General features: G+C 45.1%; 1 long non-coding RNA gene across 4 annotated transcripts in view; it reads right to left on the bottom strand.

Annotated features, from left to right (window-relative positions):
• Positions 1-27,588, bottom strand: part of LOC144318477 (uncharacterized) — a 126,263-nt gene that overhangs the window by 86,798 nt on the left and 11,877 nt on the right. The window contains exon 3 of one of the 4 annotated variants that reach the window (XR_013384387.1): positions 7,339-8,001. The exons of the other annotated variants lie outside the window; for them this stretch is intronic. This is a non-coding gene — a long non-coding RNA (uncharacterized LOC144318477). Of the gene's footprint in view, positions 1-7,338; positions 8,002-27,588 lie in introns of those variants that run through there. 4 annotated transcript variants of the gene reach the window in all.

Raw genomic sequence — 27,588 nt, 5'->3', positions numbered from 1 at the left:
GCCTGCCAATGCTGACCTAGACCTCTGATTTCTTTCTCCTTTATAGTCCTGGGTAGGACCTCTATCTTACTTACTTTCAGCCTCTGGGTCCCCTGACTCCCAGCTATAGCCAACCTCCCCCTGCCCACCACCCCAGTACCCTGCCAATCCAACCCCAGACCTGTGAGCATGGTTCTGCATAGTTAGGACCAGACCACAGTGGGACCTGTGATTGTACCTCCATTTGTAACTTGTTGCATACATTATGCCTAATAATCCTTACCAAAGGGCACGTTAATCTGATTCCCTTGATTTTTTCTGCATTAACCCCTTTATTGTCCTTAAGAGAATTTATTTATTTTTAAGATTTTATTTGTTTATTCATGATAGAAAGAGAGAGATGCAGAGACACAGGCAGAGAGAGAAGCAGGCTCCATGCAGGGAGCCTGATGCGGGACCCGATCCCGGGACTCCAGGATCACACCCTGAGCCAAAGGCAGGCGCTAAACCGCTGAGCCACCCAGGGATTCCCCCCTTAAGAGAATTTTAATACCACTGCTACTAGTTGCATTCTGTTAGGATGTACTCAACACAGTAGTCGCAAGTCTCTGGTGCTTCTACCTTGAGAACTTGATTCATTTGCAACTGTTTATGGGCCACTACTAAGGGCCAAGGAGCATAGAACACACTGGGGACCCAGGGACAAGACAAGGCCCCCATTATCATGTGACTCGTAGTCCAAGGGGGAGACAGACGAGTACCCAAATGGACATGAGTCAGTGTTAGCACCACTCAAGGTAAGTAGAGGAGGCAAGCCTAACCCAAAGGAGATAGAACTGAGGACACATTGTTAAAAGAAATGAAAGAATAACAAAAGGCAGGGCAGCCCGGGTGGCTCAGCAGTTTAGCGCTGCCTTCAGCCCAGGGTGTGATCCTGGAGTCCCCCAGTCGATGTGTGTGTGTGTGTGTGTGTGTGTGTGTGTGTGTGTGTGTGTGTTATGTAACAACTGATCCTTGATCCCTGGTTGTTATCTGGTGAGTAGCTGGTTGGATTTGGGGCTCACATGCCTTGGGAGCTGTTTGTAGCCTTTTTGGGAATAAGATACTTCTACAGAGTCTCAATCCTGCTTGATAAACAGTCTCTCTCCCTGGTGCATCTACACAGCCCAGCCGGTTTTCGGGTCCAGTGATCTTGCTTACTGTGTCTCCTAGAGGAAGAGTTCCAAATGGTTAGTGTGGAGTTGGCTGCTGAGTCTCTATCTTCTCATCCCCCTGGAAGCACCTGCCCATCCTGCACTCTCTGCTTCTAGCCAAACTGATGCACTGTTGAGAATTAGGGTCTCTTACCCCCATGTTGCTCCCACTGCCCGACATTGGGCCCCTGCATGGAGCCTGCTTCTCTCTCTGCCTGTGTCTCTGCCTCTCTCTCTCTCTCTCTGTCTCTCATGAATAAATAAATAAAATCTTTTTTTAAAAAAATAACAAAAGGCAGAGGAAGGGAGAGAGCATCTTCTAAGCAGTGAAAGCAACATGGGGGTAAGAGACCCTAATTCTCAACAGTGCATCAGTTTGGCTAGAAGCAGAGAGTGCAGGATGGGCAGGTGCTTCCAGGGGGATGAGAAGATAGAGACAGGCAGATCCACATTCTGGTAGGTCTTGTACTCCAGGCTAAGCAGTTTGGACTTTATCCTGTAATGTAATATGGTTCTTAACCTTTACCATACATAGGAATCTGCAGGGGAGGGGGCTCCTGGGTGGCTCAGTTGGTTGGGCATCTGCCTTTAGCTCAGGTCATGACCCCCTGGGTCCTGGAGTCCAGCCCCTTGTTGGGCTCCCTGCTCAGTGGGGTCTGTTTTTCCATCTCCCTCTGCTCCTCGCCACATACCTGCTCATATTCTCTCTCCAATGTTCTTTCTCTCAAATTTTAAAAATTCTCCAAAAAATAAAAAGAAGAAGAAGAAAACAATCTGTGAGGGGCAGGGGTTGTTTTAACTGTGGTTCCCAAATGCTGCACACAGAAATTCAGATTCGGGAGGTCAGGGAGTGAACCCTGGAATCTGCATTTTAATAATCACTCCCTGTGCTGGGTGAGTTTGTTGAAGAGGATGATTGGGCAACACTTTTCTAAATACAGCTGTAGGAGCCATAGAGCCATAGAGGGGTGGCGTGATCAGATCTGTTTCAGAAAAGTCACTCTGGCAGAAAGTGCCCCGTTCATGCTCACTCAGCAAAGCCTCCTAATCCTTTGATAATCCCCCAGTAACCTTCTGCTGCCCACGGGCTGGAGAGCTCAGATTTGGCTCTGAAAGAGACAGACTCCTGACAAGAGAGGCCACTGGAAGGGTCATGCCTGAGTACTCTTGGACTGTTTTCCTTGGGTCCCAAAACCCAGGCAACAAAGAATGCTGGCTATGAAAACATGAAAGCCTTGGGGCCCCAGATCCACTGACAGACTTCTGGGTTCTAGAGAATACAGGCTCTGCTGGGGGCTGGGGCCTGGCCTGGGTCCAGGTCTAGTTTACTCAAGGCCATAGGAGTTCTGGACAGGATAGAACCTGTGCTCATTTGGTTAACAAAGGCCCAGGGGGATTTGGGTGCAGGCCACATCAGCTATTTACCTAAAATGGCAATTATATAATTTCAGAGAATGAACCCACCCTAATTAATGTAGCCTAATTTCCTGTAGCCAGTGGTGATGAACACATTGATAAGTATTTTGTGGTGGCGACGACAATGACATTCCAACCAAGAGCCTGCCCCCTTGCTCCTTGGAGCTGCCTAATCAATTGAGCAGGATTTCTGCAGAAATTGCCTTCTCATTATCCAGTGATTCTGAGCCTGGTGAGAAACCCAAGCCAACTGATGCTGGCCAACAGCATGGAGGACTAGGTAATGTTCACGTTACCTTGGTGCTCACCACCCACATGCACGCCAGGTGAGCCTTTGGAAGCCAGCATCAACGCCATCTTCCCTGCCTCTCTGACAGCAAAGATGCGTCTCCCCCAGAGTTGTACAGTGCTGTAGTCAGTAACATTTCCTTTCACACTACCACCTCAGAGGGCAAGAACTATATAGGTCTTAGGCTTCTTGTTTCTGACTCCCTGTACCAATGAGCAACCACTCAGGTGAGGAGCTCTGAACAAGGCCTCTGTCTGGGCCGTGTTCGGTCCCTGAGCCGACATCCTAACAGCTCAGCTCTGTAGCCACCCAGTCGCCAGCCTCTAGACCAAAACATCTATTTCCTGAACACTCCCTAGATTTTTTATTTTATTTTATTTTATTTTATTTTTTGGTTTATGCTTAACAGGATTGCCCCATCACTGGCTGAATCGTGACTGGCATTTCCTGAAACTAAGCCTCATTGACAGTCTTGTGGAACACCATTGAGGATCTAGAGAAGCAAACGGAAAAATAATCATGTTCAGTTGCTTTAAACAGGCAGTAGGAGATAATTCCATTTAAAGCAGCTACAAGGTATCTAACTCAAATATTTTGGCTTCTTGTGTCAACTTGTCTGTCAGCTTCTAGGCCATAAACATTTAAACATCATTTGCCTGTGATCTAATGACATGTGTGAGGTGCAGTCAATACCTAAAAAAATCTAAGAAACATCATCCTGACATCATCAATCAAAAAGTAAGGTTCTATTTAGGTATAAAAAATATTTATCATTAACAATGAGTGTAGAGAGCTAAGCGTTTGTAATTAACTTTCAATACCACCATTAAAGCTTGAAGAGATGGTTATCAAAGATATTATTCTAAAGAACTAAAGGAACAATGTCATCACAGTTCATTAACGTGAGGAGTTGAGTGGTTGGTCTTCGTGAGACCCAGTCAAGTTCCCTAGGTCTTGGTACAAGAGGCCAAGAGGTCAGGACAATCCAATGACAATCGTCACTCTGCTGCCTGTGATGCCTGGGGACAGGAGTTTGTAGCTCACCCAACTGGTAGGCACTGTCACCACTCATTGTGATCTGGAATAGAGACACTTGAAATCTCGAGACAACCTTAAGATTTAGGATTCAAGAATTAGTTTATTTTAATTAAAATAAACCTTTATTTTAGGTAGTCTTCAAAATGATATATTTGTGTCATTTTATAGTCAAAAGTCAGGACATATATGGCGATACTTTCACATACACAAAATTCATTCCATGTCATTTAATTCTAGATACTCTTATCTCAACTTTAATTAAGAGGATTGATTATTAGAGAGCTCAAGATCATCTAACTGGTAAATTACAGAGTTGGGATTCACCCAGATTTGTCTGCCCCATTTTCCATATTGTTTCTGCTACACTTTCTATCACACCACATCTATGATACCTAGGCTTGCTCCTTTATCCAGAAGATGCAGTTGTTTGTGGATCTTATTGTCAAGAGTCTCCACTGGTATAAGCAAAAGTTACAATAAAAAACTACATATAGGGCAGCCCCCGTGGCTCAGTGGTTTAGCGCCGCCTTCAGCCCAGGGCGTGATCCTGGAGACCTGAGATCAAGGCCCACGTCAGGCTCCTACATGGAGCCTGCTTCTCCCTCTGCCTGTGTCTCTGTCTCCCTCTCCTTCTGTGTCTCACATGAAAAATTAAATAAAATCTTTTAAAAAAAACCCTCTACATATATTGGTCATATGTCCTACTGATCTAGGATGTCCCTAGCATATTTATACCAATGCTAATCAGGGCAGAACCAAAGGTCAGGGGGCCCCCCTGCCACTCCTCTACCCTTCCCAAGTGCCCTGAGCTCGGGGACATTACTCAGAAGCATGGGACAAACTTTCAGATACTCGATGACAAAAGTGAGTTTCAGGAGATCAATATTTACTTTGCACACAAACAGCTGTGCTCCCTTCAGCTGAGCCATATGAAAGGCTTTATGTGCACCTGGCTGCTTCCTCTTAGAGACTGTATATCAGGTTGGGCTGAGTCCTTCCCATTTCAAATTGTCCTCTCTGCTTATAAACTTCAATTGCCCCAAACAGTAATAATTGTATGGCAATTATGTGACTCCTCAACCCCACCCCCTCCCCCACCCATGGCAGACAGAGAAGGCCAAAGAGACATAATAGGAATGACAGGAACACTAACATTGTCAAGTTTCCATTATGAGCCAGAAGCTTTCAAAATAATCCTGTGAAGTAGTTATTCATACCTAGGTTTTCAGATGAGCCCCCGACCCCCACTCCCACTGAATTATCTACCAAGCTCATACAGCTAATGAGAGGCAGAGCTTAGATTTGAACCTAAGCCTACTTCTCTTAACAGGGATGTGTTCAGGGCTGTGTTTTGTTGCAAAGAGGGGCAAGCTGAAGAATCATTGTAGACCATGAGAACTGTGTTTCAGAGGGGGCCAGGACTCTCCTGCTCACAATGTCTGGCCCTATCCTGCTGAGGTGGGCATGATTTCTGAGCTGCTCTGAGACCCTAAGATCCTTGATGCCTCCTGGCTAACCTTATTAATGAGGGCACCTTATTCTATTTCTCTCTCTCTCTTTTTTTAAGAGAGAAAGACAATGGGGGTAGGTGGGGGGCAGAGGGAGAGGGAGAATCTTAAGCAGGATCCACATCCAGTGTGGAGCACAAGATGGGGCTCAAGCTTATGACCCTCAAATCACAACCTGAGCTTAAATGAAGAGTTGGATGCTTAACCAACTGAACCACCCATGTGCCCCTACTTCATTCTAATTCATTTAGTGATTGTCTCTTTAATGGTTTTGTAGTTACATTTCATTTAATATAATTTACTCTTCCTCCCATTATGATCAAGGTATTTTTATTCATAACATACTTCTTTCTGACCATAGCTAAATTTATGCTGGTGAGGTAACTAGTGGTGGGGCCCTACGTAGCTTTAGGATGAGGGCTGGTCACCAGAGGAAGTAACCATGTGATTAGATCTGGGGAGGGGGAAAGGGCTGAAAATTGAGTCCAATCACCATTTGCCAATGATTTCATCAACTGTGCCTATAAATGGAACTCCATATAAAAACTTTAAAAACAGAGTTTGGGGAGCTTCCAATTGTTAAACATAATCACATGCTGGGAGCATGGTGTGCCCCTACTCCACCAGGACAAAAACTCCTACAGTGGAGACCTTTCTGGACCTCACCCTATGTACCTCTTCATCTGGTCCAGTTATATTCTTCACAATAAACTGTGATCATAAGTGTAAGTTCCTGAGTTCTGTGTGTTGTTCTAGCAAATTATCAAACCTGAGAGAGTGGGAGGACCATGGAAATCCCCAGTTTTGTAGTCACCTGGACAGAAATACCAGTAGTCTGGGGACTCCATTTGTAGTTGACATCTAAAGTGGGGCAATCTTGTGGGATTGAGCACCTAATGTTACTGTGGGGGTTGCACTGACTTCCAACAGTTAGTATCAACATTGAGTTGAATTGTTGGACACCCACTTGGTATTGGAGAATTGGTTGTTGATAGAAAATGACATACTATGGCTGTAGAAACGTGCCTGGAGCATAGCAGGCACTCAACAAATATCTGCTGAATAGATGAATGGAGGGATGCCATCTCCCCTACAAAGAACTGCCATTAAAGTTCTCCTCTTTTGGTATCATCTTCTTGGGCATCTGTACTTCCTTCCTAATGGCTCCCGGACAATCTGACACATGAATATTTTTGAGGCCCCAACAAGTGCCAGGTACAGAAAGGTACCATCATTGATGAAGTTAGCCAAGAGTTATCAAGGATCTTAGGATCTCAGAGCAGCTCAGAACTCATAGTTACTTACCCACCCTGCCAGGGCAGGGCTGGACACTGGGGACAGGAGAGTCCTGGCCGCCTCTGAAACACAGTCCTCATGGTCTACAGTGATTCTTCAGCTTGCCCCCACATGCAACAAAATGAACATATCCAAACTTCTGAAGCCTGGACTAATATCACACAGGAAAGACTGGCTCTAAAGACACAGAGTTTGAGAGTCATTCTCAGCAGGAAGCAGATGGAATTATAAGCTGGCAAAGGGCACAATCCTCTATGTTTTCAGCAAACAAGCTTCTCCCACTCACGCATCCAAGAGAGATGGGTCTCTTGGTCTATCTCTTCTCTTAGCTTTTAGCTTCCACACCCAACTCTTTGGGGAATTTTAAAGATTTTACTTACTTACTTATTTATTTATGAGATAGAACAAGCACAAGCTGGGGGAGAAGAAGAGGGAGGGAGGGGGAGAGAAAATCTGAAACAGACTCCTTGTGGAGCATGGAGTCCAATGCAGGACTCAATCTCACAACCTTGAGATCATGACCTGAGCTGAGACCAGGAGTCAGATGCTTAACTAACTGAGCCACCTAGGCACCCTGAGGAATTTTAAAGAAATTTCACTTTTTTTTTTAGCTTTTGGATCTGATTTTATTTTTTTTATTGGAGTTCAATTTGCCAACATATAGCATAACACTTAACACACAACATTCACAAGAACAAATTCCAGATAGGGGAAGGTTCTTAACTTAAATATACAACTCCTACATTATTAGAATATTATTGTAATCTAACCATGTTAAAGATAAACTGATATAAATATTTTCAATGTGGGTTAGCAATAATAATATATAAAGGTTAATAAAATACAATACCTATAATATATAAAGAGCTTCTGCAAATTCATATAAACCCTTTGAACGCAAAGGACAAGAAAGACAAGACTTTTCTTTGTGAGGGTGGCAGGGGCAAAAAAAAAAAAAGGCTGGGGGGAGGGGAGGAACAGGTTAAAAAAAAAAAAAAAAAAGAGCATCTCCCCCTTCCACTTGACGCCCAGACTGAAATTGGTGCCCCTACTGCAGGCATTGGCAGCAGAAATTGATAGGACATTCAGAAGAGATGTCAAGACTCAGGATCTCAGCAGTGTGGCCTTGGGGGCCCAGTGACAAAGGATGGTTGGCACATGGTGAGTAGATAGATGGCCTTTTCCCCATATCTGCTTGAAACTCGGTGCCCCAGCTCTGCCAACCAAGGAATGGAAACTTTGGAGACTTTGGTGTTTGGCTTCTGTGAACTTCTTCAAGTTTCTATGAACAGCAGATACACAAGAAACACTGGAGTGGGGACAGAGAAGTTACTATGCGAAGGACAACTGACAGGTTTATGGACACGGGTGAGGCACCCTCTTGGGGACTCCCAGAAAGAACTGGAGGACATTTTAAGGGGCCAGAGAACCTGTTTTTGCATGGGATCCTGCAATAGAAAATGTCTGGGCGTACATATATATGCATTCCTTTTAAAGTCTGGAAGGATTATGGTTTTCTTAGGGAAGTGGGATTATAAGAGGAGGCAGGAAATTCCACCCTCTATTATATACACTTCTGGGATGTTTAAATTTTTGTAAGGAACATATATTACTTTCATAATAGTAACAAACGAGAAGACAGTCCCATTTAGAAAAACAAGCACACACAAAAAACACCAGATATGGCATTTGGCTTTCAGAGATTGAAAGTGTGAGGGTGACAGACAGCAGAGCTCATGATCACACCGAGAGTATGCTGCAGCCTGTGGCAGGCAATGGAGCACAGAGCAGCGGAATGCACGGGAGCTTCTGTAGCCCCAGTGTCTGGAACTGAACCATGTCCGAAGGCAAAAGCTGGTTTGGTGGCCAGCATGGAGTGCCAGGGTTAGTTATTATCCCTGGCATAGAGGCCGGACTTGTTCTGCCTCCAGAGTTTAAACACATACCCCCCCCCCCACACACACACACCCCTTCTTTTGTAGGCAGTCCCCACAGGGTTCAAAGGGTTTCTCTTTTACACACATTGAGGCTGTAAGCAAGAGATGGAATCCAGGTCTCTCATCCTGCTGCTCTCATGAGAATGTCCGATGTCTTCATCAAGATTCACAAGGTGCGGCCCCTGACTTCCTCTCCAGCCTACCTCTCCCCTCTTCCAGCTCTTGTTCCAGGCAATAAACTAAGTGCTGTCCCCAAACTGTCACCTCTTGAGCCTGTAGCCCCTCCCTCCCTTGCCCCTTCACTCCTTCCTCCATTCCCAGCTGCATTATTCCCCCCCTCGCAGAGTCCTCCCGGGGCCCCCCAGAGTAAGATACCATCAACGGTGCTCCCGGAACACCCGGAGTCCTCCCCTGACACATTCCCACCGGGTAGAAGGTCGCCTGAATGCTCGCCCACGGCCCCCCCAGCTGCCGGCCGACCCTGTGAGGGCGATAGCCTGCATCAGGCCAGTAGCCTCCCGACCCTTCACACAAGCTCAGGTCAGTGCCTCTGTGCTCTCACGACGCTCCTGCAAGCTCCTCAGAGTCCCCGGGGGAAGAGGGTGGCAGTATCTGCCCCTGCTGAAGCATCTCACCCTGGAAGAGAGACCTCAACATCCAACATGCCAACAGAGATGATGGCACTGCAGACCTGCCACACAGTTCTCAGGTGTGGATTTACTGAGAGTAAAGAGGAGCTACAGGGCCCGGCAGGGCAGAGAAGAGCAAGCGAACCAGGGGCCCAGAGCTCTGATTCTGAGCCCATGCCCAGTTCTGGGACTTTGGGCAAATCCCTTCACCTCTCTGACCCGTCCACCCAGGCCCGTGAAGCCAAGGGCTGGGCCCAGTGCTGGCCACAGTCCTGGGCGGGGAGGGAGGAGAGGAGCCCACCCACCTGAAAAGCACCTCAGTTGGGCTCCACTCAACCTTGACCTCAGCCCCAGGTACAGCCCGACTCCAATCCTCCTCCCTAAATCCAACACCCCTCCACTGGACACTCACAGTCTGGGCCACGGGGCAAAAATCCCCCCAAGGCCCTTGCGGTTGGTGCTTCTCACAAACAAGCAAAGTGAGACTGGATTGGTACCTGTCCTTGAAGGGGAAGGACACGTGCCTCCTTGAACCCCTTTCCCCACAGTGCCAGCTGTGCTTGGACCTTACTTCAACCAAAACCAGGCAATCACCTGGCCCAGGGTGCTAGGCTGTCACCAGCCTGAGCCTCCCTCCCTGAGACAACTCTGGAGGCAAATCGACAGCCCCCTTCCAGGGCACTGGGGTGGCAAGGCCATTGACCTGGTTATAAAGAGGGGAACCCATCTATTCCCACCAATTTCAGCGAGCTGGGGGCGGGGAGGAGAGCATGCACTGAGGTGCTCTCCCCTACAATGCACGTGAGCGTGGCATTGCTCACATGGGAGTTCAAGTCCCAATTCTGCTGCTCTCAACTTATTTAACTTTGGACCAGATATCCGCCTCTGTGCATCTGGTTCACATCTGTAGAGTAGGGAGGTAATGCCCGCCCTGGCCTACCTAGAAGGGCTGTTGGGAGCCCTGGATGAAAGCCTGTCAAACCTCTAGCACGGGGCCTGCCGAGCGCACACGCAGTGCTTAGCAACTGCTGGCAGCCTGGAAATGCCCGGCATGGAGCAAGGGGGCTTGAGTTTCTAAAAGAGCTTCCCCATGGGGGATCCCTGGGTGGCTTGCGGTTGAGCACCGCCTTCAGCCCAGAGCCTGATCCTGGAGACCTGGGATCGAGTCCCACATCGGGCTCCCTGCATGGAGCCTGGTTCTCCCTCTGCCTGTGTCTCTGCCTCTCTCTGTGTATCTCATGAATAAATAAATAAAATCTTTAAAAAGAAAGAAAAGAAAAAGAACTTCCCCATGTATCATGATCAGGCCCAAATCCTGATCCCACAGCCCAGAATTCGGGTCCTGTCCTGTCGGGCTGCCTCACTGCCCCCTAGTGGCAGCTGCTCCCAGTGACAGACAGCTGGGAGCTCAGGATTGTGACCGTGAAACCCCGCCTGCAGAGAGCAGCCTGCTGCTGGGCCCGGGGGCAGGCCCCAGCGGTGACCCCGGAGTCCCCCCAGCTCACATCAGCCCAGGCGGCAGGGCCCTGAGGTCAGGCTGTCCAATTACAAGTGACTAACTTGGAGCCTGTGGTGCCTGTGCCCCAGGGAGCTTTTGCTTACTCACTGCAGAACCTTCAGAATAGTTACTTTTTAATCTCATGAAAAGTCCCTGCAGTCGCTTTGTGGGAGGCTGAGGACCAGGAAGTTAGGAACACCCTCCGAGTCCGTGATAATGAATGGCCCTTGGACAGAGAGGTGAGTCTTCCGGGCGCCTCTGCAGCTCGGGGCCAATAAACCTTTTTGTTTTGTTTGGATTGGTCTTAGTTTCTTATATTTAAATAAAACCGAAGGATCAAGATGAGGGCAGGCAATAGAGCAAATAAAGACTAACACCCCACACGTCAGTGAGGGTCCTCAGCCAAACTTTCCGTGGCTTGGTTAATAAATAAGCCAGTGATGAAGCTGTTCTAGCACATTCTAATCTGTAGCTCGGAGGGATCCTCCTCAATACAAAGGGACATAGACACTAGATTAGTAGCTTCGGTCCCTATCCACTTACTTCCCTGTGTCTGCAGCATGTGGTAGGTGACAAGACCACCTCCAACCCCAAAGTCACTTCTGGGACACCTCCGGGACCAGAAAGGATCCAGAGGCCAAGAGAAGCTTCTAGGGTCCTGCTGAACAAAACTGGCCCATGAGGGCAGGGCGTACACCCGGCAGTATGCCAACTACTTTCCATATATCTTTTCAGTGAATCCTCATAACCATGGAACTCTTCTTAGTAGGAAAGCTCAGAGAGGTTAAGCGGCATGTTCAAGAAACTGGCAGAAATAATCTTAAATTGCACAACCTAATATGGGAGAGTATCATATAATACTGCTTTTACCATTTTACAACAAATTACAAGTGATGGAGTATTTCCAAAGAGTAGGAAATTAGTGAGCAGCGGAGTTGTTTGGGAAGGTGTGGAAAAGGGGAAGGATTTGGAGGGCCCCGGGGTAAGGGGAAGAAGCAGGATCCCGTGTGCTGGGGAAGGAGCCCTACATGTGCAAGAAGCATGTCTCTTCCCAAGTAGTTCTCCTCAATCAACCCCTGCTGACATTCTGTTCTCACCGCAGACCTTGGGAGCTGGACTGTCTGGATCAGAATCCTGGCTCTCCCACATGCTAACAATGTGACCCTGGGAAAGTCACTTAACCCCTAAGTCTCTTAGTTTCCTCACGTATACAGTGGTGATGCCTACAGTACCCCCCAAGAGGATTAAGGGAATGCACGTTTGTGTGGATTCATGTTTAAGTGAATTCACTGTGTTTCTGATTAGCCAGGGAGTCCTTTGCATATGTTAGTACTACAGACTGTAGTGACAATGAAACAAACGGATACAATAAGACGTAGGTGCTCCCTACAGCAAGGGTCCTACAGCTGTTTCAGGAGGGCACAGGAGGGATGCATAACCCAGAAAGGAGGGCTCCCCAAAAGGTGTCATACTTTAAGCAGAGACTGAAAGAGTCAGATAAACACAGGGAGGGGATGTGAGGACAGGGAGAAGAGTGTTCCAGAATGAAGGAACGGCATAGGCAAAGGCGTGTAGGCAGTCCATGTTTTCTTTTGCAAGTTTGCTTCATTTAAAGAAATAAACCAGAAGTCAGTTGCCAAATGACGGTTATTACACAATTTGTACTGTGCCTTTACCATTAATGTACAAACAGCAAACAATTCAGATTCAGATGACAAAGAGCAAGTCAGAACTGAATTTATCTTTGAAGCTGATACCGACGAAGTCAGTACGGCTCATGAGGTTCTCTTTATTTTCAATAGGAAACAGACATTTATGGACCTCACAATTTTGGGTTAATTGGATCATTTCTTAGCAGATTTCTTTTTTTTTTTTTTTTTAATTTATGATAGTCACAGGGAGAGAAGGAGAGAGAGGCAGAGACACAGGCAGAGGGAGAAGCAGGCTCCATGCAGGGAGCCCGATGTGGGATTCGATCCCGGGTCTCCAGGATCACGCCCTGGGCCAAAGGCAGGCGCCAAACCGCTGCACCACCCAGGGATCCCCCTCTTAGCAGATTTCTGATCTGTAAGAGAAGACATAGCAGAGTCTTGGTTTTTACTTCCCACCTTTGTCACCAGCACAGCATCTTGCATGTGGTAGTTAGGTAACAAATGCCTTTTTTTCTTTTACACTCAAATGCACTTAAATTTTCATTTGTATCCTAAGTGTATTTTTTTTAACAAATGGTTTTTAGACAGTGAATGTTACAATGAATTTTACCAATGCCCAATGCTTCTCTTCCTTGCAAATCACACAAGTCAAGTTTGGGCCTGCCTCTGATCTCTTAGAGCAGCAGGCTAATCTCCAAGATGACCTCACTGCAGAGCTGTATTTTATTATCAGCTAACAAATCTCAGCATGAACCGAGAGCGAAGGTTAGAAAGACAATAAAAATACAAACAAGCCATGATTGTACAAGTCAAGTCAGTTTGGAGAACCAGCTGGACCTATGATTAGATTTTAATTTTAAGAAAACTGTGGCAGAAGAAATCTTCCCAGCAAATAAGAATCCTTCTCAGAAGGCCAGCAAAGCCTTTTGATCTTTTTTTAAAAGATTTTTAAAATAATTAATTAATTAATTGAGAGAGTGTGTGCAGGGGGAGGGGTGGAAGGAGAGAGAATCTCAGACATTGAGCTGAGCAAGGAGCCCTTCTTGGGATTCAATCTCATGACCCTGAGATAATGACCTGAGCTGAAATCAAAAGTAAGATGCTTAACTAACTGAGCTACCCAGGCACCCCTTATTTTTTTAAGACTTATTTATCTATTTGAGGGGTGGAAGGGCAGAGGGAGGAGGAAAGAGAATCCTGAGGCAGACTCCACCATTGAGCACAGAGCCTGGCATGGGGCTTGATCCCAGGACCCTGAGATCATGAGCTGAGCTGAAATCAAGAGCCAGGCGCCTCCAGCAAAGCCTTTTTCTTAATAACAAGTAAGGATTTGTAATTCCTGAAATAATAAACAAAGGAAACGGATTTTAAAATTCATCTAAGCCATGGATTTTCAAACAGGTTTTGCCTAAGGGGAACCTTTGTTCAAACTAGATATTACCAAGATGGGTAAACAAACAAAACACACCAAGACAGAGCTGCTCTGGTGAAAGGCAGGATCCAGGCCCCAGTTCTAGCTGCCACCCCCTACCCCTGAGCACTTCTAAAACTACTCGTTGTAGTCTAACCCACTGCCCCTGTCATTTTACAGAAAAAAAGCCTGAGGCTAAGAAGAAAACATTTGACTTGTCCTAGGTCACACAGCTAGTTGCTAGCAGAGCCAAGATAAGTTCCTTAGGTCTACTGCTCCAAATTCAGTGGCCCTTCCATGACACCACGCAGACGGAGGGGGGGGGAAATATGCTTACTCACATGGAGAGGGGACTGATGGGAAGTAGAGCAGGAGAAGAAGAACTGCCCTGCCAAATGCAGAGAGGGACAGGCAAAGGCATGCAGTGGCTACTAGCTATTTGGGGGCCCCAAGATGCACACTTAAATGAGAAGGTAGCAAAGTCCATCTTTCTGCTGGACATCAAAGCCGGGGATGACTTAGTTGCCATGTTCAGCTCAACAGACATTAGCCAAGCATCTATTAGGGCAGTGTGCTGGATAGGGCAGTACAAAAGTAAGCCAGCCACCATCCCAGTGCTCCAGGTCTAGTACAGAAAACAGACTGGAAACCCCAATTAGAGTGTGAGACTGCAGTCGCAGACCTGCAGGATAGCTACACAGGTAGAGGAAGGGATGAACAGAGGAGTTCACTGGGAGAAGCAAAGATGGCCTAGAAGGAAAGACACCCGTGCAGTGTTTCCAAGGGTGAGTTTGTCACCAGGCAGGCAGGAGAGGACGGGCGTCTCATTCAGAGAGTACAGAAACAGGTTTTAAACCGAGACAAAAGATACCCATTTGCAGTTTAGAAAGATCACCAAGGTGGCATTTGTGGAAATCCACAGCACAGGGGCAGCCCCGGTGGCCCAGCGGTTCAGCACCGCCTTCGGCCCAGGGCGTGATCCTGGAGACCTTGGATGGAGTCCCACATCGGGCTCCCTGCACGGAACCTGCTTCTCCCTCTGCCTGTGTCTCTGCCTCTCTCTCTGTCATGAATAAATAAAATATTAAAAAAAAATAAAGAAATCCACAGCACAAAGAGGCTTCTGCACGGGTTGAACAGAGGGGACCAAAAGCAGGAATGGAAAATTGGTGGTTTTCACAAAGAAAATCAGCATGGGTGCGGGGGAGCCATAAAGGAGGCCTGGAGGGCTCCCCTGGCTCCCATGGTCCCTGGAGAAACTTGTAGAAGGTGGTACACCAAGTGAGATACAGAATAGTTTAGGAGGGAAAACAGGGAGCCAGGTTTAGCTGCCAAGAGCTGGAGGTGCCATTGGGCTCTCCAAGTGAAGGTGTCCAGCAAGGAGGTGGACCATCGTCAGATGGTGCACACAGCACAGGGCTCTAACTTCTAAAGGATGGACCACTTGCCTGTTTCCTCTGTGTGTACAGAACTTGTTTTAGCCCCCTCTCCAAGAGCTTTCAATAACTAGAATTTACTGAAATTGTGTGTTAGATGTTTTCTTTTTCCCTAAGCTATCTAGCAGAATCCAAACCCTATCAACTTCTACCACAAGTTAGCTGGAGAATGCAGCCACACCCCAGAGAAACTGCTTCTTCTGTTATATCTGAATTAGCAAGCACATTTATTTGAAGCAATAATAAAGACACAGTAAAAAAAATAAAAATAAAAATAAAAATAAATTTTAAAAAATAATAATAAAGACACAGGACACTGAAAAGTGTAGAGCATCTGTCCAATTTTGTTTTGTCCCATTCTTTTATGGAATAAAATTATCACCTTCTTGTCGTGAGCAAGAAAAGTAAGATATAATGAAAGTAAATATACAGTTGCCTAAATCCTGCAATTACTCTGAATAGAACTGAGTAACACCATTAGTCATCCGATCCTGTCTTCGCCAAGTAGCCTACTGCATTCAGATGGTCTGAAACTCCAGAGGATGGGAGATATTGGGATAGAGCATCTCAGCTCCAGGAGCTAATAACTGATTGGCAAATACAAAAATGAGAATTTAAAGACATATGTGACAAAGGTTAATAGAAATTAAATGTCATAAAAGTTCAGAGGTAGGAAATAGGAAGTTTGGGGGGGTGGTTGAGACCTTATTTTTTTTAATATTTTATTTATTTATTCATGAGAGACACAGAGAGAGAGATGCAGAGACACAGGCAGAGAGAGAAGCAGGCTCCATGTAGGGAGCCTGACGTGGGACTTGACCCTGGGACTCCAGGACCACGTGCTGTGGGCTGAAGGCAGGTGCTCAACCGCCGAGCCACCCAGGGATCCCGAGATCTTATTTTTAAGTAATCTTTACACCCAATGTGGGGGTTACAACCCCGAAATCAAGAGTCACGTGCTCCATGGACTCAGCCAGCCAGGCACTCCCAGAAATAGAAAGTGTAGCCAGAGTATGAGGAAACATACCATGGAGAAGAGGTGCCATGGAAGCTTAGTGTGAAAGGAGGAGGTGGGTTCAAGTGCCCAATCAAGGGGAAGGCAGCTAGGGAGGAGGAGGACTGGGTGTTGCAGGAAGGAGCAGAGGGTTCCCATGTGGGAGTGACCTGGGACAGGACTGGAGGGCCTCTGAGGGCTTTCAGTCTTGTTGGACTTTAATACGGCGGTCATGGCAATCCCAGAAGGGGCTCTGAGCAGAAAAGGGCACGGAGCATTGGAGGGGGCTGCTAACCAGTCCTACCCACAGGGAAGAAAAGAGTGGGAGCATGGGCAGAGTGGTGCAGAACAGAGGCCAGGGGGTGTGGAGAAGGGCGTGGGAGACGGCTGGAGAAGCCAGCTGTATGCACTTCTCAATTCCCAACCCTGCCCTCACTCTAAGAAGTGAGCACTGTCCTGAATTTTGTGACTACTGCTTCTTTCCTTTATTTTCTACTTTTAATACCTGTGTATGCATCCTCAAATGGTATGGCATAGTTTTATCAATATAAATGAACTCATACTAGAAGATTAAAATAAATGAAGTAAAATAAAATAACATGATTGTGTGCCACTGGGTGGAAGACAGATAAATAGAATTGAATGCCTAGAAACAAACCCAAATATGTATATGAATTAGATTATATCTATTTCATGTCCTGTATCCAAAAAAAAATCCAAATGAATAAAGATTTACTGTAGAAACTGAAGCAATGAAAATACTAGCAGAAAACAGGAGATATTTATGTTACCTTGTGATAGAAAGGCCTTTCTAAGCATAACACCAAAGGCTGAGGCCATAAAGGAAAAAAAATGTCAGATTTGTTTATAAAGAAATAAAAAGCTTCCATAAATCAATAAACACAGTAACCAAAATTAGAAAGAAAATGCAAAATAGGGGGAATTATATATGACATAAGACTAACAAAGCAATCATGTCCTTAGTTCTTACAAATCAGTAAGAAAATAAAACATTACAGTAGAAAAGTGGCTAGGGCATTGTGTCAGTTAGCTATTGCCACCAAAAATCAATAATAAACAGCCCCAAAATTCACTGTCAAAAACATTCATTCTCACTTATGTTGTGCAGATCACTAAAGTTGTTTGGGCATTGGATTCAGCTGGGCTTGTCACAAGATGCAGGTTAGGTCCAGGTCTCATCCTTTTGGCCAGGAGGCTGGCCAGAGCATGTTCTCCTCACAGTAAGGGCAGAAGACGAACAGAGCGCTGGCCACCACCCAAGCACATTTTAGACCTTTAGCCTCCTATCTTCCACTAACATTGCATGAGCAAGTCACATGGCAAACTCCAACCTTACTGCGGTGTGTAAACAGATTCCACTGCTAAGGGGAGGGAGAGTAATCAATATCTGATGAGTAATCCAAACCATGCCAGGTGCCATAGACTGAATGCTGTGCCCCCCTTCCTTTCCCCCTGCAATCATATCTATCCTAACACCCAATGTGATGGGAAGAGGAGGCAGGACCTTTGGAAGGGGACTAGGTCATGACGGGGGCATCCTCATGAATGAGATGCAGTAGTGCCCTTAAAAAAGAGATCCTAGAGAACTCCCTCAATGCTTTTGCTTTGTGAGGACATGAAAAGAGGGCATCTATGAACCAGGAAACAGATCCTCACCAGACACTGAAATGCTAGTGCCCTGTTCTTGGACTTACAGCCTCTCTCAGAACTGTGAGAAATAAATTTCTGTTGTTTATAAGTCCCTCAATCTATAGTAACTTGTTATAGAAGCCTGAATGACCTAAGACAGCTGATATTTTTTTTAAAACATTTTATTTATTTATTCATAGAGACACAGAGAGAGAGAGGCAGAAACACAGGCAGAGGGAGAAGCAGACTCCATGCAGGGAGCCGGATGTGGGACTCACATTAATAAATAAATAAATTTTTAAAAATTAAAAAATAAAAGTATGCAGATGAATATTTATTACCATAGAAATATTTGCAACATAGTAAATACAAATAGATTATGAAACAGTTCAAAAGTATGATCGTGTTTTGTTTTAAAAATAAATATGGGGAAAAAAATAAAATTAAATAAATAAACAAATAAATAAATAAATAAATATGGGGATCCCTGGGTGGCTCGGCGGTTTAGTGCCTACCTTTGGCCCAGGGTGCAATCCTAGAGTCCCGGGATCGAGTCTCACATCGGGCTCCTGGCATGGAGCCTGCTTCTCCCTTCTCCTGTGTCTCTGCCTCTCTCTCTCTCTCTCTCTACATCTATCATAAATAAATAAATAAATAAATAAATAAATAAATAAATAAATAAATATTTAAAAAGAATAAATATGTACAAAAATAAATATGTATATATATTATATATGTGCAAAAAAAGTCTAGACAGAGACATATCCTAGTACAATGGTGATTTCCAGATGGTAGGATATGGACTTTATTCTCATTTATTTTAAATTTTCTATAATAAATAAGCATTAATTTTGTCATAAGAAAAATGCTGGTTTAGAAATGTTAAAGTAGGGTTTATTTTATTTTTATGGTTTACTTATTTATTTTAGAAAGAGAGAGAAAGAGCCTGTGTGCCAGATGGGAGGGGCAGAGGGAGAAAGAGTCCCAAGCAGACTCTCAGCTAAGCATGAAGCCAGAAACAGGCCCTAGGGCTCAACAGGGGGCTCAATCTCACAACCCTGAGATCAGTTCCAGAGTCAAAACTAAGAGACACCTAACTGACTGTACCATCCAGGTGCCCCTGCTTAAAAGTAGTTTTAATAACATAATAATGTCTTCTATGATATTAAGTTTTCTAAAATAAAGGAAGATGGTTGCTGACAGCATGAATGGTAGTGATGTAAAAACATGTATTTGAAAAAACAAAGTAGGTACCTTTCAGTACTATAATTTTTCTTCTTTCTACTTTACTGCATAGCCCAAATGTTCTTTTTATTTTTTTTAAATTTTATTTTATTTATGATAGTCACACACACACACACACACACACACACAGAGAGAGAGGCAGAGACATAGGCAGAGAGAGAAGCAGGCTCCATGCACCGGGAACCCGACGTGGGATTCGATCCCGGGTCTCCAGGATCACGCCCTGGGCCAAAGGCAGGCGCTAAACCGCTGCGCCACCCAGGGATCCCCTAGCCCAAATGTTCTGCAATGAAATTACATTCTTTTTATAATTAAAAAGAAATTTTAAAGAACAACACTGGCAAAATAATTAGGATTCCTTAACAAATTGAATTGTCCCTGTGGTCAGTTGTCAAAATACATTATAGAACACCAATCGTTCTCAGATTGCAGGGACCCTAGGAGACACCTGGAAGATTCTGACAATCCAAAATAGTATGAGGTGAATATGAATAGCTCAACCCAGTATCTTCTAGTAAGGACCAATTTCTCATTATGTCTCTAAATACCATAATACTGTTTCTTTTCTTTTATCTCTGAATTTCAGCTCTTATGATAATAACCTTTTGCTTTCTCAGTAGCCAGTAACTCAGAAGAGTCCTTTTTGGGAAATAGGCTAGCCCGTGGAAAAGAGCATCATCCCATCCAGTTCCTCTACTTCCCACATGATATCCTGACGGCACCTGCCTGAGCTCCCCCTGCTGCTTACTGCCGAGCCCCTGCCCCTGCTTTTGCTCTCCAGGCTCCAGATTCCCCAGCAGCTCCCGGGGTTCTCCAACGCTTTCAGTTCTTCAATGATAATTCTTCACTTATTCTGCCTTCAGTCTGTGTTCACCTTGGGGTGGGGTCATCACCAGGGATGGTGAAGATCTGGGCTACCACACTGGGCTGTGCACTGGCAGCTTAGACCAGACCCTAAAGTTCACGGGCCCCCAGACTTCCTTATATCTATCTGGCAATTTAATGAAAGCCCAAAGGCATCTCAGCGCTACTAGTCAGATTTTAAATACAGCTTATCCAGAGTTCACAAGTATTAGTAAGTTTTGAATACATTTGAAGGTAATTTCTTTCATCATCTAGTATTTCCTCAGGGATTTTGAATGAAACTTTGAGGAAGGCAGCCAACAGACTGATCTGTACGATCATATGGATCATATGAAATATTATATAGAAATAACTAATACTAGAAACCAGTAAGTATATTTTTAGAATCCTTGCCCAATAGTCTGGTATTTTCTCAGTAAATTATGCAAAAAATATGTATGCTCCTATGATAGTTGCCATTTATTAAGCTATATATTGTATACATTATGCTAAGAATCTTACATAGATTATCTCATTTACGTAATAACTGTATGAATTGAGCACTAGTGTTAGCCCAATTTTCTGGATGAGAAAACTGAGGCTTAGAGAGAATAAAAATTTTACCCAAACCTATTCTGATGCCTGGTGTTGGAGCTAGGGTTTGAACTACGGTTGTGAGTATTGCAATATTCTGATCCAATATTCTTGCTCTCTTACCAATTCTACTAGAATGATTCTCTGGCTAGCCATCATCTATCATTCATCTATGAATATAATCTTCAAAATGCACATCAAAATCATGAGCTTTTCCCTATTTTTAATCTTCCTAGAACTTTGCTATTATATTTTTATATAAAAAATATATTTAGGGCAGCCCGGGTGGCTCAGTGGTTTAGTGCCGCCTTCAGTCCAAGGCCTGATCCTGGAGACCCGGGATCGAGTCCCACGTCGGGCTCCCGGTGCGTGGAGCCTGCTTCTCCCTCTGCCTGTGTCTCTGCCTCTCTCTCTCTCTCATGAATAAGTAAATAAAATCTTAAAAATATATATATACATATACATATATATGGCTCAGTGGTTGAGCGTCTGCCCTCAGCTTAGGGCACAATCCCAGGTCCCAGGATCGAGTCCCACATTGGGCTTCCTGCAAGGAGCCTGCTTCTCCCTCTATGTCTCTGCCTCTCTCTTTCTGTGCCTCTCATGAATAAATAAACAAAATCTTTAAAAATAAATATATAAATAAACTAAGTGTCCTTCCAGAACTCATCCTGTGTTACAATAAGAAGGGTGAGCAATCAGGAGGTTGCCCTGAATCTGCTGAGTTTGAGACAATATTACTCTCGTTTTGATCCAGGGATAAGTGGCCAAAACTGCCTCCTGACACCTGTGAAGCTGGAGATAGGACATCAGACCATGGCTGATGTTGAGCAAAACTCAACAGCTAAAGATGCAGGAAGATGTCCTCCAACACACTCTAGCTTTGAAAGTTAAAACTAGCACATGGAATTCACATCATCTAATTTTTACCTAGAAGAAGAGCTGTAAGAGATGCTGAGAATTACAGTGTTTAGCTTCCAGCCTCTGCCATACAGAAAGGCACCCTAGAAGGAATTTGGGGATTGAGTGCCAACCAAAGATTTCTACCACAGAGCGCATTATCAAATACTGTAGCATGGAGTTCTACAGCAATGAGGCAGACCAGTCTGTTCCATGGGCAAACCCCCACTTCAGTAACTGAGCAGCAGTCTCCAGCCCTTCATGGAATGTTGTCTAACACACTCCATTGGAACTGCTACAGAAACAGGAACAAAGAGAGAAGAAAGTTGGCTTGTGAATTTTTAAAAACATGTCTAAATTACCTCTTGCTAAAAGCTTGTTCGTCTCTGGGAGTTACATATTGGCAATAAACATGTGTTAGCTGCCTTGATTAAACATGTTTTAAGGCCCCCCCCCAAAAAAAGACAGGAATTAGCAATGTTCTTGTCTGTGTGTCAACAGAGACTAGATAATTTAATATAATAACACAACAAAAATGCTTGATACAATATTAATTTTAAAGGCATGCAAAATCACATAGAGCATGATCACTGTATCATAAAACAATGAAATCTTACGGGTAATGAAAGAATAACAAGATACATTTACCCATTAGGCTGGCAAAAATTGAAAAGACAGATAATATCTAGTGTTAGTGATTGTGGGAGGAAATAGGTAGTCTTGTGCAATTTATTATTTTTTTCAAAGATTTATTTATTCATGAGACACAGAGAGAGAGAGAGAGAGAGAGAGAGACAGAGACATAGGCAGAGACATAGGCAGAGGGAGAAGCAGGCTCCATACTGGGAGCCTGACATGGGACTCAATCCTGGGACTCCAGGATCACACCCCGGGCTGAAGGCGGCGCTAAACCGCTGGGCCACAGGGGCTGCCCAGTCTTGTCCAATTTAGATTTGAGTGTAATTGGTTCAGCAGTAGCTATTGGAGTAGGAAATGGGTACACCTGGTGGCTCAGCTGTTGAGCGCCTGCCTTTGGCCCAGGGCATGATCCTACGGTCCCGGGATCGAGCCCCACACTGGCCTCCCTGCATGGAGCCTGCTTCTCCCTCTGCCTATGTCTCTGCCTCTCTCTCTCTCTCTTTCTGTCTCTCATGAATAAATAAATAAAATCTTAAAAAAAATAAAGTAGGAAATGTGCACACCCTTCAAGAGAGTAATGCAACATTTAGTTATTGGAGAAAAATGCTTCCCCATGTACAAATAGGCAAGTACTAAGAATGTTTATGGCCACAATGTTTATTCTAGCAAAAGCCTGAAAGCAACTTACCTGGCCATCAAATACAGAGAATAAATAAACTACAGTATATTTGTATAATGGAATATTAGGTTGTTTTTAATATGGATGAGTATCTACGTACTATATTTTCTGTTATGGAGAATAATATTAGATTTAATATCAATTGCATAAAATATTAAACCAAAATTTGATAATTTCAATATATTTTACCTCATTAAGAATAAAATGGTAATCCCTTAAAAAGGTAAAATGAATTTTAATTCTCACATTCTGTTTACTCTTGTATAACGTAAGAACACAGTATGAATAAAAATGTGATCACTTCCTGCAAAAATCAATTCAACCATGAGATCATTTTTGCTGTTTGCTTTAAATGTAAACACTTATAGCTCATGAGCTCCTGTTGGGCTTCCAACGTTTCATTATGATTTTTTTATTTTTATTTTATTTTTTTAAAATATTTATTTATTTATTCATTCAGAGAGAGCGAGAGAGAGGCAGAGGGAGAAGCAGGCCCCATGCTGGAAGCCCGATGTGGGACTCGATCCCAGGTCTCCAGGATCACACCCCAGGCTGCAGGATGCAGGAGGCGCTAAACCGCTGCACCACCAGGGCTGCCCTATGATTTTTTAAAATTGTTTTGTGATCAAATATGTTGAGGAAACTCAAGTGTAGTGTATTATAAGCCAGTTGAGGAGAATGGTTCTCAAAGGGAAGGATGGATGGTAGGTAGTATCAGATCCTGAAAAGGTCAAGGAGAATGAAGAAAAAGAGCAGCAGATATTTTTTTGTATCTACTAACATTCGCAGAAGAATTTTAAAGCACATAAAACCAAAATTACACATTCCCAAAGGTGGCAATGTCAGCAATATTACTCCTCTTCTACAGAAAAGATTTCTTCAAAATAACTGTATATAATAAAATTCTTCCAATTTTTTCACTTTTTTTGTCACCAAATAAATTTAGATGATTAAGTTTCCCTTTCTCAAAACTATGGTGTTGTGGCAAGGATACCAGTAAGTAACATACATAGTCTCTTAAAGAGCTGTACAGGCATAAAAAGCATCTAAATCATACACACACACATCCGAGAATTAAAATCACCTCAATGAACATACTTTTTGCGTCAAAAATAAGTTGACGCATGGAAGAGCAAGGAGTTTAAAGATAAGGAATCTCGGTTTTGATTGGGGCCCCAACACTTACTAATAGTGAGATTTTCAATAAGTTACTTACCTGAGTTGCTATGAAGAGTAAATGAGCTTACACAATGTACATTTTAAAAGCATAACAGAATGCTGCTCTAATTTCATGCCACGAATTTGTCAATGTTGTGAGAACTGGATTATAAGGGGGAAAGGACAGAGGCATTAGTAATAGGAGCTCTCACTTACTAAACCTTTACCATGAGCCGAATACTACTAAGAGCTTTCGGTAAGCTCTCTAATTCCTCGCTCCTACTTAAGGTGGAAGATACTATATCAGGAGGAACCATGACACCTAGCCATTTCTGTAGGTCAAAAATGGTCAATTACGAGCAATTTTGTATAGTTTAAACTATTATCTGCCCAGATTGGAGAAAGTGAAACAGAGAGACTAAGTGACCTAAGTTAAAATAACCAGTATCTGGTAAGGTCAGGTTTGGTCCATGACCAATATGCTACATAAATTCCCAGCAAGAAAGCAGGTCTAATAGTTGAGGATGTAAAACCTCTAAGTTGGTTTTTTTTTTTTTTAAAGATTTCATTTATTCATTAATGAAAGAGAGAGAGAGAGACAGAGAGAGAGAGAGAGAGGCAGAGAGAGAAGCAGACTCCATGTAGGGAGCCTGACCTGGGACTCGATCCCAGGTCTCCAGGATCACACCCTGGGCCGAAGGCAGGTGCTAGACCACTGAGCCACCCAGGCTGCCCCAAACCTCTAAGTGTTTTTTTTTTTTTTTATGATAGTCATACAGAGAGAGAGAGAGGCAGAGACACAGGCAGAGGGAGAAGCAGGCTCCATGCATCGGGAGCCCGACGTGGGATTCGATCCCAGGTCTCCAGGATCGCGCCCTGGGCCAAAGGCAGGAGCTAAACCGCTGCGCCACCCAGGGATCCCCCAAACCTCTAAGTTTTAATCAGGAATTATTCGTGTGGGGCCACCTGCGTGGCTCAGGGGTTGAGAGTCTGTCTTCAGCCCAGGGCGTGACCCCAGGGTCCCGGGATTGAGTCGGGCTCCCTGCAGGGAGCCTGCTTTTCCCTCTGCCTGTGTCTCTGCCTCCCTCTCTGTGCCTCTCATGAATAAATAAAATATTTTTTTAAAAAAAAAAGAATTATTTGCATGGTATTAGAGAATATACAAAAAGTTAAGAAATGATACCACAAAAAATTCAGTATAAGGATAAACTGTTTGCATTAATTAAAATACCCGCCGGTGATTTTAATTTTAATTAATTAAAATTTTAATTATGTAAACAGTTTATCCTTAATGCTTGTTAAGAAATGCTTCTTCCTGATTCTGGCACCACCCTTCTCTTCAAGGAATTCTTACCTTCATCCAGCCAACAAATACTTGGTTAAAATCAGGCGCCATCTCTAACTCCCTGCTCCAAGGAGCTTCTTTTCCACCTCACCCTCAATTCTTACCAACCGGAGTTTATCCTCTAAGACAGCATTTTGCCTTTTACTCTTTCTGATTACTTTTCACAAAGGCAAAGGTTTCTTGAGAAAAGCCCCATAAATGTCCAACCTGAGATTCACACCAAGTCAACCACATATGAAACCAGCAAAAATGAACTACTGGGACCTCATCAAGATAAGAAGCTTTTGCACAGCAAAAGAAACAGTCAACAAAACTAAAAGACAACCTACAGAATGGGAGAAGATATTTGCAAATGACGTATCAGATAAAGGGCTAGTATCCAAGATCTATAAAGAACTTATTAAACTCAAAAGCAAAGAAACAAACAATCCAACATGAAATGGGCAAAAGACATAAATCTCACAGAGGAACACATAGACATGGCCAACATGCACATGAGAAAATGCTTCTCATCACTTGCCATCAGGCAAATAGAAATCAAAACCACAATGAGATACCACCTCACACCAGTGAGAATGGGGAAAATTAACAAAGCAGGAAACCACAAATGTTGGAGATGATGCGGAGAAAGGGGAACCCTCTTACACTGTTGGTGGGAATGTGAACTGCTGCATCCACTCTGGAGAACTGTGTGGAGGTTCCTCAGAGAGTTAAAAATAGACCTGCCCTACGACCCAGCAATTGCACTGTTGGGGATTTACCCCAAAGATATAGATGCAGTGAAATGGCAGGACACCTGCACCCCAATGTTTATAGCAGCAATGTCCACAAAAGCCAAGCTTTGGAAGGAGCCTCCGTGTCCATCGAAAGATGAATGGATAAACAAGATGTGGTTTATGTATACAATGGAATATTCCTCAGCCATCAGAAATGACAAATACCCACCATTTGCTTCGAGGTGGATGGAACTGGAGGGTATTATGCTGAGTGAAGTAAGTCAATCGGAGAAGGACAAACATTATATGGTCTCATTCATTTGGGGAATATAGAAAATAGTGAAAGGGAATAAAGGGGAAAGGAGAAAAAATGAGTGGGAAACATCAGAAAGGGAGACAGAACATGAGAGACCCCTAACTCTGGGAAACGAACAAGGGGTGGTGGAAGGGGAGCTGGGCGGGGGGTGGGGGTGACTGGGTGACGGGCACTGAGGGGGGCACTTGATGGGATGAGCACTGGGTGTTATGCTATATGTTGGCAAATTGAACTCCAATAAAAAGAAAGAAAAGAAAAGAAAAGAAAATATAAGAAAAGAAACAGGAGTAAAGAACCACAAAGGTCTCTAAGGGAGGGGCTGACGAAAATCTCCCCCGGCTCCACCGGATGAAGGGCTCTCTAACCTGAACTCATGTGCAAACTGCCCTAACACGCTCTCTCGCACGCTCAGGCCAGGCCTCGCCTTGGGAACTAGAGTTTTAGCCTGTCGAGGCCAAGACCGAGTCTCACTCGAGGGCCTCCCTGTGCAGCAAGCGGCGCGACTCACTAGACCCCGTGGGCAGGGAGAAAAGCGCGCAGCTCGGGGCGGGCGGGGACCTTGAGAAAGATGAACTAGGGCGGTAGAAAAGCGATGAGGGGGCACCTAGCCTTCACCCCCGCCTGGGAGAACTCAAACCCGCTGGTATTTCAAAGCCTCGGCAGCGGCTCTCGGGGTCTTTTTAAAGAGGTGCGGCAGGAGAGCAGCAGCGCGGCCGCCCATTGGCTGGGAGGCGAGAGCGCGAGCGCGGCGGGCGACCGGGTGGCGCGGGCGCGGGCGCAGGCAGGAGCCCCGCCCCCGACCAGCCCCGCCCCCCGATCGGCCCCGGCCCCGCCCCCGCGCCCGCTCCGCCGCGCGCTCCCGCCCGCCTCCCGGCGCCACGCCCGCCGCAGGCCGAGGGCCAGTCACCCGCGGGCGGGCGTCCCGCAGCCCTCTCGCCGCCCCGCCCCGCCCGGCCCCGCCGCGGGACGGGTAACGGTTACCAAGCACTTTCTCAGCCGCGATTTCTGCTTAGTCATTGTCTTCCAGGAAACGGTCCCTCCAGTTGGGAGTCAACTCTCCGGCGGCGGCCGCAGGAGGAGCAGCCGCCGCCGCCGCCGCCGCCGCCAGAGCGTCCTTCCCGGGCCGCCGCTGCGCCGCCGTCCGGCCTCCTCCGCCCCGAGCGCGGGCTGAGGTCCCGCCGCGTGGGGCGGGCGGCCTCGCGCCCGGCTCTCCGGCCTCCTCCCTGC

Source organism: Canis aureus, chromosome 8, assembly GCF_053574225.1.
Source record: "Canis aureus isolate CA01 chromosome 8, VMU_Caureus_v.1.0, whole genome shotgun sequence".
Classification (NCBI taxonomy): Eukaryota; Metazoa; Chordata; class Mammalia; order Carnivora; family Canidae; genus Canis; species Canis aureus.
The sequence above is the reverse complement of the archived record's forward strand: the minus strand, read 5'-3'. Positions and strand labels throughout refer to the sequence as shown.